Source organism: Petaurus breviceps, unplaced genomic scaffold, assembly GCF_028583685.1.
Source record: "Petaurus breviceps papuanus isolate PSGF00001 unplaced genomic scaffold, PetGlider_PUasm1.0 38, whole genome shotgun sequence".
Lineage (NCBI taxonomy): Eukaryota > Metazoa > Chordata > Mammalia > Diprotodontia > Petauridae > Petaurus > Petaurus breviceps.
In genome coordinates, this window is record NW_027186304.1 from 33,774,121 (window position 1) to 33,783,517 (window position 9,397).

Below are 9,397 nucleotides of genomic sequence, written 5' to 3' on the forward strand. Positions count from 1 at the left end.
AAATGAACACATGGGTGCTGATCACTGGAAGTCAGGAAGTGCCAGAGAAAACTCTTCTTCCCTCTTCCTACCTAACTGATATTTCCAAGGTTGATCATTTCCCTATCAGGGAAAGATGTTCACTTGAAAAGTTTCTTCATCATATTCAGAAGAGTCCCAGATCAACACAGGAGAACCTCCATCAAAGACCACCATTTTGGATAAGCCTCTGGTGTCTGCATAAGTTGGGATGAAAAGAAGAAACAGTAGGATGCTTCAGTCATCTTAGATAAGAAGAGACTTTATTCACAAGCCTGTCCACCGCAACTTTGGCAAAAGAACAACCGGCTCTCTTTGTGAATTGTGGGAATAGCAATAGCAATATATCAAGGACACTCCACAGACTGGCCTGCAGGGGTCAGCGTTACATCTTGTAGCTGCTTCTCCAAGAAGTCCATGTCCTTAGAAGTCAAACAGAAAGGCTGTTACCCAGCCAACTTTGAGGGCTTGCTGCAGTTATTCAGCACTTCTTAGGGACCTGGTAAAGGAGTTAACTTACTGTATTAGGATCTTACCATTCTTTGGCAAATTCTCTTTTATTTAACAATCTACCTGCATCACAAAGCATTTTACAAAATCTTTTGTGATTAGGAAGAACAGAAATTTTCATTAATATCATAGAACTATTGAATGCACATCCATTTGTTATTACTACAATATCTCATCTATTTTTTTAATTCTCTATTTGTAAATGCTACATGAAAAGACAGATGACTTAAGTCCAGTCCAACCTTGAGGAAAGGGTTGAGTCCTAATGATCTTTTAAAGAATCTTTTAACTTTGTCATCCACTGACTCTATTCTCTTTGGAGATATAGGTATATATACATATAAACATGTGTGTACATATATACATATACATATGTATTATAATATAGCCAGTGCATATAGAGGACAAGATTCGCCATAGAAGGAAAAACTAATATTTCTAAATTTTTTATCCTAAAAATTTTAAAATATAATATAATTGATCCTCAATATTATCCATTATTAAGGATACCTCATTAATCTTTGCAATAAAAGGAACACCTTTCTAAGTAAATATCATCTAAAAAACAGAAGCCTATGTGAATCTTCCTCAGACCTGATTTCATTTAATATCTGAACAAACAGATTTATAACTACCGGATTTAAAATATTTGCTAATCTCTATGTGTATTTCATAGAATATAAGAATTTCAAGGAACTTTAAAGATCATCCAGTCCAAGGCCCCTTCTACACATGAGGAAACTGAGGCCCAGAAAGAACAAATGACTTCAAAGGTACTCTGCTGGTGAGTGACCAGAACAGGGAAAACCTAAATCTTCTGGCTCTCATTCAAGACAAAGCTTTATCCACTCTGCCACCCTGCCCCACCTCAAGAAAGCCATGTCATTATTCAGACAGTCTGGACAAGTACACGGCATAAGCTCAATTTGTGAAGAAAAAATCATGTCAGTTATGTAATTTCCATTTGTAATCCTATTAATGTTCTAAATATTCACACCTTCATGTGCTAGGCCTAATAACAACATTGGTACCTTATAGCTAATATCTCTCAGAGAAGCTCAAAGCACCCTGCTGTTTATTTCACAGTTGGTTAATGGTTCCATTTTGCAGACATGGAAAGTTAGACATAGAGAAAGTAGCTCAAGTGTCGACTTAGGAATAAAACACAGATCTAGACTCTGTCTAATGCTCTGTTTAGTAAATTGACATTTGGCTTAAAAAAATATGGGAGGCATGGGATAAAGAGCATCACAATTTGTAGGTGTTCTCATGTATGCTATGGGAATGACTGACTCAAGGATCATTACTCCCAAAACTCTCAGTAGATTGAGAAGTCCTGGTGAGTGACCCAGCTATGGCTACATAGGAAGAGCAGATGCTAAGAATAATCAAAATTTGAGATAAGCATTGAACTGAGATAGTCAACTATTTACAAAGGATGAGCCACATGGCAGCACCAATCAATCAGTTCATATCACAAGTCTACACCAACAGAAGAAAAACAAAATCTGTTAAATCAGTATGGGTTTCCTTTAGAGACCATGTAGAGCATTTGAAAATGTACTAAATCTGAATCTGAATCTTGGTTGGATTGTTGTCATTCATTCTCAAAGAGGACCAAAATAACATCACTATGTTGAGGTCAAGGTACAGTGTGTCAGATTGTAGATGATTAGACCAATACAAGCTCAGAAAGTTCTACCACAGGTCAGACACAACCAGTCCATGTGACCATTTAGAGTGGAAATGTCTCTAAATTTGCACATCTCATCTATAAGCATATGAAAATATGTTCTAAATCACTAATGATTAGAGAAAAGAAAATAAAAACAACTGTGAGGTACCACATCTCACTGGCCAGATTGGCTAAGATGACAAAACAGGAAAATGATAAATGCTGGAGAAGATGTGGAAAAATTGGAACACTGGTGCATTGTAGGTGGAGTTGTGAACTGATCCAGCCATTCTGGAGAGCAATCTGGAACTATGCCCAAAGGGCTATAAATAAATGCATACCCTTTGACCCAGCAATACCACTTCTAGGGTTATATCCCAAAGAGATCAGAGAAGTGGGAGGAGGACCCATATGTACAAAAATATTTATAGCGGCTCTTTTTGTGGTGGCAAAGAATTGGAAATCAAGGGGATGCCCATCAATTGGGGAATGGCTGAACAAGTTGTAGTATATGAATGTAATGGAATATTACTGTGCTGTAAGAAATGAGGAACAGATGGACTTCATAATAACCTGGAGACACATATATCAATCGATGCTGAGCGAGAAGAGCAGAACCAGGGGAACTTTGTACACAATCACAGACACAACATATGTGTGATGACTAACTTCAATAGACTGGGCTTCTCTCAGCAATGTAATGTTATAAGACAACTCCAAAAGACTCATGATGGAAAGAGATATCCACATCCAGAGAAAGAACTACAGAGTCTGAATGCAGAGTGAAGCAAACTACTTGGCTGTGTTTCTTTTTCTTGTTTTGTTTTGTTTCATTTTTCCCACTGATCATTCCATCAGTTATAATCCTTCTTTACAACCTGACTAATGATTAATATGAAGATATTTGTAGATCCATATTTGAGCGCATGCCTCCATGATGGGGGAGGGAGGAGAGAAAGGGGGAGAACATTTGAAACTCAAGGGACTGTGGAAATGAATGTTGCAAACTAAAAATACATAAACAAACCAATTTAATTTTTTTTTAAATTTGCACATCTTGTATTTCTTTTGAGCTATTGCAATTCTGCTTTGCTCATAAAGTACAGCATCTTCTTTGATGCAGCACACCATGCTAGAGAGTTCCGTGCCAGTGTCTCTAAAAGTACATTTGTCTAAAAGACTATTTTACAATAAATTTACAGAAGCCAAACACCCATGTGGAAATCAGAAGGATTGACACAAAGACATTCTCAAGGTCTCTCTGAAGAACTTTTCATTCGGTTGTGAGACATGGGACATGGAATCTTATTAGATACATGAAAGTAGATATGTCACAACTTCTGAAGGTCTAAGCTTCCTCAACAGTAAAATAGAATCAGTAATATTTGCACTATCTACTGCAGAAAATTGTAAGCAGAATTTTTTGTAAATTCTAAACTATTTTACAAATGGCCTGTGATCATTATCTCTTGATCGCCTGAATGTCTTTTTTGTCAATTCTGATCCTTCTTGATATCTCTACAGCATTTGACACTGCTGACTAATATCTCCCCAGACCCTCTCTCTTCTCTGGGATTTCCTGATACTTCTTGGTTTTCCTCTTCCTATCTGATCACTTCTACTCAGTCTTATTTAATAGATCATCATTGATATTCCACTCCCTAATTGTGGGTATCTTCCCAAGGCTCCATTCTGGCCCTCTTCTCTTCTCTCTATGTCCATTTTCTTAGTGATCTCTTCTGCTTCCACAAGTTCAATTATCTCAAAACAGATAATTCCCAGATCTATACATCCATCCCTAGTCTCTCCTCTAACTTCTAATCTCACATCCCCAACTGCCCACTAGACACCTTGAATTGAATTTCCCCTGACATCTAAAACTCAACCAAAACAAACCTTTGTCCCTCAAACATAACATTCTTCTGAACTTCCTGAGTACCTCTATCCTTCCAGACACCCAAGTTCACAACTTTGCTATCGTCTTCAGCTCCTCACTCTCTCTCACCCCACATATCCAATGAGTTTCCATATCTTCCACAACATTTCTCACATCCATCTCTTTATATCTACTCACATGGTCACCACCCTAGTTCATACTTTCATACCTTTCACCCAGACAATTGAAATAGCTTACAAATCTGCCTTAATTCTCTCCCTTCACTAATCCATGTGCACAAAGCTGCCAAAGTGACATTCCAAATATGTAAGTCTGATTGTGCCTTTCACCTACTCAAAGAACTCCAGCAGTTCCTAAATACCTGTAGATCAGTTAGTCCATCAGTCAACAAGCATTCAGTAAACACTTCATTTGTGCCAGGCATAAAGGTAAGCCCTGGAGCTAAATACAAAGGAAGGCAAAAAAAAAAATCCTGCCTTGAAGTAGCTCATATTCTAATATGGTAAGTAATGTGCAAACAATTACATTTGTACAAGAGATATATAGTGGAAATGGAAGGTAATGCCATTTGTAATCAAATAGGAACTTTTATCATTTTTACAACCTCTCTCCAATCTACCTTTCCATTAAAATATATTACTTCTCTCTATGCATTAGTTAGTGCAGCCAAATTGGCCTTCCAGAAGTTTCTCATCCTCACGTAGAATCTCCTCTCATCTCAATACCTTTGCTCTGTCTTATGCCTGGGATGCACTCTCTCATCTCCTCTGCCTTTCAGAATCCCCATTTCTCAAAGTTCAGGTTAAATACAGCTTCTTATATGAGGCTTTTTTCCAACCCCTCCAGTTCTAGTATCTCCCCTAGAAAAAACTTTGCTTTGCTTTTTGTCTATATTTTGTACATATTTAGATGTGTATGTGTTGTGTTGCCTTATAGGAAGTTATCTCCACGTGAGCAGGGACTATTTCACTTTTTGTTTTGTCTTCCTGGTACCTAGCATACAATAAATGATTAATAAATGCTTATTGATTAATCAATCAAGGAACTAACTGAATCCACTTTAATAAGAAGTTTGAATTGTTTGAATGATTAATAAATCACTGTTTGGGTAGATTATTTCACAGAAGATCATACTTGAAAGACAGGTGTGAAACATTTTAATTTAATACATATGTGGACAAAAATCCCCTGAATGTCCTATGTTTGGGACATGTTATTAAAAATGTTTGGGGCAGCTAGGTGGCACAGTGAATAGAGCCCTGGAGTCAGGAGGACCTGAGTTCAAATCTGGCCTCAGACACTTAACACAAAAATTAACCATGTGACGTTGGGCAAGTCACTTAACCCCAATTGCCCTCCAAAAAAACAAAAAAAAAATTAAAAATGTTTGATACATGTTAATTTTTTTTTCACTGAATTTCATGCTTGTAGGGAACTCAAAGCCTACCTTATCCAACTATACTTGAGAGTAAAGAAACCCTGGACAACATAATAATAATTAGTTAGCATTTATTTATTGTTCTAAGGTATATAAAGTGCTTTACAAATATTATATTATTTTTCTTCACAACTTTGAGAAGTCAGTTCTCTTATCATCCCCATTTTACAGGAGAGATGACCAATGCAAACATGTTAAATGACTTGCCCAAAATCATACAACTAATATTTGAGGCTGGATTTGAACTCAGGCCTTAATGACTCCAAGGGCAGCTAGCTGGCCCAGTGGATAGAGTGCTGGGCATGGAATCAGGAAAACTCATCTTCCTGAGTTCAAATCTAGCCTCAGATATTTATTAGCTGTATGACCCTGGGCAGGTCACTTCGCCCTGTTTGCCTCAGTTCCTGTAAAATTAGCTGAAGAAGAAAATGGTAAACCATTCTAATATCTTTGCCAAGAAAATATCAAATGGAGTCATGAAGAGCTGGACACAACTGAACAGGAACAACTTTATGACTCACAGCCAACCAGCCTATTCACTGCATCACCTCACTGCCTGTGCAGTATATTAATCAATTAAGGTTTTTCTTGAAGAATCCCCCAGCAAGGAGTTGCCCACTATCATCTGAGGCAGTCCATTCTGCTTTTCTATAGGCTTTGTTAGGTAGTTTTTCCTTACATCAAACCTAAATATTTCTTTTTACAACTTCCACAAATCTCTCCTTCTTCTGTCCTCCAGAGACTGTCAGAACAAGTTAATCTCTCATTCACATGATAGTTCTCTGAATATTTGAAGATAGCTATCATGTTCTGCTCCTCCCCTCCCTCCGCCCCAGTCTCTTCTGCAAACATCACCCATTTCCTTCAAATGATCTTCATATGGCATGGATTTAAGAACTTTCACCACCCTTGTTACCCTCCTCTCAAGCTTAGTAAAAAAAAATTACCTAGTCAAAATAGATCTGGAGCTTTTCCTAAATTTAGTCATCACCTTTTAGTGATAATTTGTAAAAATATGGCACCCAGAACTGAACACATTGATTCAGATGTGACCTGACCATGGAAGTATGCAACAGAAATAATCACCGCCTTAGTGCTGTATATTATGCATCTCTTTTACTGCAAGCTAAGACTGCATTAAGTTTTCTTGGTTAACATGCCATACTGTTAAGTCTTAATGAAATTGCAATCCATTGAGACCCCTGGATCTTTCTCAGACAAACTGTTGCCTAGTCATGACTCAATTATCTTGCACTTATAAAAGTTGTTTATTTAATTTCAGTTGCTTTTAATTTTCAAATGGTTTCAGGGTTATGAGAGACATAATGTCCATTTATGTCACTTTCTCTTCTCCAGAACAATCATATTTAATATACAAATAGCTTTCTTTCTAACACATAATATTTTCTTTTTTCTCCAATTACATGACAAAAAAAGTTCTAACTTATTTAAAGTTCCAAATTGTATCTCTCCCTCCCTCCATTGCCCTCCTCTCTAAGACAGTAAACAATCAGACGCAGGTTATACATGTGTAATCACATAAAACATTTCCATATTAGTCATTTTGTATAAGAAGGCTTAAATAAAAGAAAAAGAATGAAAGAAAACAAAATGAAAAAATAGGCAATCCACTGGATCTCTCAACACCATAATCCAACCATAGGATTAATATTGGAAGGGTGATCTCTGAGGTTAGAAAGAAAAGTAGACAAAAGGATGACAGTGGCATTACTCTCCATAGGATTGCCAGGAGGACCAAATGAAATAATGAATATAAAGTGCTTTAAAATACCTGCTGTTGTTATTTTCGCTAATTCCCACTCACCTTCATCCACATTTATAAGGACCAGTGAATTCTCCATTGGTAGAAATGTGAAGAGACTTGAGCCACAGGCAACAGAGGTGGCTACCAAACAGTGGTTGGGTATTTAGAGCCCTCTGCCTGGAGTCAGAAAGACCCTAGTTCAATCCAGTCTCAGGCACTTTCTAGCTGCATAACCTTGGGCAAGTGACTTTGCCTAAGTTTCCTTATCTGTGAAATGGGGACAATAATAGCACCTATTTCCCAGAGTTACTGTGAGGTAAAAATGAGATAATGTTTGTAAAGAGATTTGCATACCTTAAAGCATCATGTTAAATAACTGTTATTAATATGATTGTGCATCTGATAGGGAATTGGATTGCCTAAGATACCTTCTAGCTCTAAGATTTTTATTCCTAGAGTTTGTTTTGGTATTATAAAGCACCAGCCATAGCAGGTGCTTTATAATACAGAATGCCTAAAAAATTCAAGAGATGAAGGGCCATTCACTGGTTCTCTGTCTCATCCAACAGGTTTATAATCCTTAATAGTGCCCATCAACAAACCTGAACTAAGTGCCAAGGTGACTATTATCCTCCCTCTCTTTCATTTAAAGAATTATTCATAAATCCCTGGTTCCTCCCATGCTTGAATACTTTTGAAGAACACTGTTCCCCAGATTTGCTGATATGCTTCTAATTCTTCATTTATTCATTGTTTAGGCTTTGTGGTATGCCTAGCATTGTCCTGTTGGTAGTGGGCTTTCCAGTAGAGCTCACAGTGCTTCTGAAAGAGCCAGGCATATGCCATTGGCCTCTGTCAGTTAGAATGCTACCTTCTTCGGTATTTTGTGTGGTAGAGTGTGCCTGGGTCATTTGTCATCATAAAAATAATTTAGCTTTGGGGAGTTTAAAAATTACAATGCTATGCTTTAGAATACTTCTAAAGAATGGAAAATTTGAACCATCTAAGACAGACGAATCAATATTGACCCATTCTTTTACACATATCATCACCAGAGTACTGGGGTTAAGCAGGATTAACTTTGGAAGAACTGTCTCTGTGAGTAGAGAGTAAAATTTAGCCTAAAATGAAAAAGATTGTGGAAAAAAAGAAAAGAACATATTGATCCAAGGATATTTTTATACCAAAGAGCTGGAAATCAACCAATTCAGTACCGATCAGTGAGCTAGGAGAGGCATTATGATGCAGGGGAAAGGCCAATGAAATTAGAGTCAAAAAATTTGGGTTTCAGTCTTAACTCTTCCTTTTTCTAGGCACTGAGGTGGCATAGGATAGAGTGCTGGGCCTGGAGTTCAAACCCACCCTGAGACACTTACTAGCTATATGAACTAGGGCAAGTTATTTAACTAGACTGTGCCTCAAGTTCCTGATCTGTAAAATAGGGCTGAAGCTGCTACCCTGGGTTGTTGTGAGGGTAGAATGAAATAATGTTTGTAAAGTGCTGTGAAAACCTTAAAGCACCATATAAATGCTAGCTAGTATAACCATTGTTGTCCAAGTTACAGCAAGCTATAGAGTTAGGGCTCAAATTCAAGTCTTTTGATTGCAAGCACAATTCTCTTTTTACTAAACCTAACTGCCTGTTTTGTAGGGTTAGGCATAGGGGTCAAATCTGTGATTTTCCTGAGAAATGGAGCTCCTTTGTTTAGAAATTCCCTCCACTAACAAAGATTGGCCCTTTCTCAGAAATTGCATTCAAGAGTTCCCTGAGAAGTTAAATGACTTGTCCAGGTTTTCACAGATAAAAAGTGGTAGAGGTGGGACTCAAATTCAGATCATCCTAACTCCAAGAATGACTTTATCTTACATGTCATATGGCCTCTCACCTTTTTCATAATGAATATAATATGCTCTATTATATTTTTTTGTTCTAAGCATTAAGCCTGAGACTTCAGCCTTAATAAAACCATAGGACTTCATTAAAAGGAGCCTCAAAATCTATCCCATCTAACTCAGACCTACCTAAACAAAAATTCCCCTGCACAATTGTAATAAGAATGTAAATTTTGAAGATCTTCCCTGCCCCTAGGCTAA